A 2,050-nucleotide genomic window follows, 5' to 3' on the forward strand; every position below is an offset into this window, starting at 1 on the left:
AGTTGGTTCTGTGGGAAAGGAAATGGCGCAGTATCTCTCATATATCGTTGGACTTTTGAACCGCGCCATAAGGGAAGGGATAAAGGAGGGAGTGAAAGAAGAAATGAAGAGATAGGTGCCGTAGTGAAGGGCTCCGGAATAATTTCGACCACCTGGGGATCTTTAGCGTGCGCTGACATCGCACAGCACACGGGCGTCTTAGCGTTTTTCCTCCATAAAAACGCAGCCGCCGCGATAGGGTGGCTGCGTTTTTATGGAGGAAAAACGCTAAGGCGCCCGTGTGTTCCGCTCTTAATGCTGATTCAGTTTCTTTCACGTGTTCTAGTTGAAAACGACTGCAGCGAGGCTTTTCTTTAACACTTTTTCGGGTCCTTGAGAGATACCTAGGAAACCTTCAATGGAACTAGTAGGTTTTTGTCCATTCTTACAAATTCAAAAACTATGTGCACGGCTGTTTCACGACCCTCTGTGTCTGCTGAGTAAATAATAATTAGAAAATCGCTTTGAGGACGATTTGGGTTTGCAAAGATTTTTTGATCATGTTTGATGAAATCTTCCTAAGAGTGCTGTCTCTTGCGCAAATAATGACTGATTAAAATTTAGACAAGGCAGTGCCAAGCATCGAAGAAAAATGGGCGTAGTGATGGAAGCATGCGAGGGGGTTAAAAGCGGGTTTCCTTCAATCCAACCTACCGGTTAGGACTCTCTTTTTAAAGTTGTAGGAGATTCATGCCACAACCATATCCGAAATCGAAAGCGCCGCTATGTGACCGCTAATAGCCTTTTCACCACGTAATATACACAGATAAGGAGCACTGCAGGTAAAAGATCAAGGCGCCAGCCCTGGTGAGTTACGTGCATCGGCCTGGTTCTTTCCATCGCTGTTTTCGTCCTGACTCGCCGCGCAGAGGGTTAATTAACGCTCTTTGTCCCGCTGCTGAAAACTCTTTCTGGGGTTCTTTATATTTCATTCGTGCTTGATTTTTGCTGCTTGCGGACGCTTCCGTTGCTCGTGATATGCCGAGTGATTTTACTTATTCATTAGAGTTTTGGAAAAATCTTTGAGAGACATCGGTGGAGCATGTGCATGGTAATTGTACGGGCTGTTATATAGAGGAAAACGTGTAGCGCTTGACCGCCGCGCATCGCAAACCGCTGCCGATGACAGCCAGCTACATTGGATGGCACCAGGGCTCATGCTCAGATATAGCCCCCGGCCGTGTTTATTCCGCATGCATCTTTGCCACCGATACTCGCCGGCTTTCGGCGGCAGTTCTCCCAGTTTCTCTCTATCTGTGGAAGAGATTGTACAGCCCCCGTCAAAAGTATACAGCCCAAGGTGTTTGCTTGTCAGTCCCGCAACATGCCTCGTAATGCAACCTTAGAGACCGTAATCATTCGATAAAGGAATGGGTTCGCGTCCTCATTTGGACTGCTATAGATGTACTATGGAGCCCTGCTTAACAGTTTACAGGCAAACCCTTTGGGCTGTTTTCTGTTGACGGGGACAGTATATCAAGACGTACGTATGAATGCGATAGAGCTCAATCCAAAAACGACCAGTTTTCTAAAATTCCCTATTCGACTTTTTAAATTCTCGGTGGCCCCGCCGCGGTGGCTCAGTGGTTAGGGCGCTAGACTACTGATCCAGAGTTCCCGGGTTCGAACCCGACCGCGGCGGCTCCTTTTTTATGGAGGAAAAGCGCTAAGGCGCCCGTGTGCTGTGCGATGTCAGTGCACGTTAAAGATCCCCAGGTGGTCGAAATTATTCCGGAGCCCTCCACTACGGCACCTATTCTTCCTTTCTTCTTTCACTCCCTCCTTTATCCCTTCCCTTACGGCGCGGTTCAGGTGTCCAAAGATATATGAGACAGATACTGCGCCATTTCCTTTCCCCCAAAACCAATTATTATTAATAAATTCTCGGTTCTAGCGCGCACGATTAGGCTGGAACATTTAAAGCTGTCAGCTTGAAAGGCGAGCCCAGTTTTCAAATTTTCTGAATTAGCGTTTTGGGTTGAAATACAGATGGAAAAAATGCACTTTAAGC

At 47.1% G+C, this 2,050-nt stretch overlaps 1 non-coding gene across 1 annotated transcript; it reads left to right on the forward strand.

Moving 5' to 3' along the window:
* The first annotated feature begins 1,608 nt into the window (after nt 1–1,608).
* TRNAS-ACU (transfer RNA serine (anticodon ACU)) lies at nt 1,609–1,680 on the forward strand. The gene has a single exon. It is a non-coding gene; the product is annotated as a tRNA-Ser (tRNA).
* Nucleotides 1,681–2,050: the final 370 nt, after the last annotated feature.

The sequence above is a fragment of the Amblyomma americanum genome, chromosome 7, assembly GCF_052857255.1.
Source record: "Amblyomma americanum isolate KBUSLIRL-KWMA chromosome 7, ASM5285725v1, whole genome shotgun sequence".
NCBI lineage: Eukaryota > Metazoa > Arthropoda > Arachnida > Ixodida > Ixodidae > Amblyomma > Amblyomma americanum.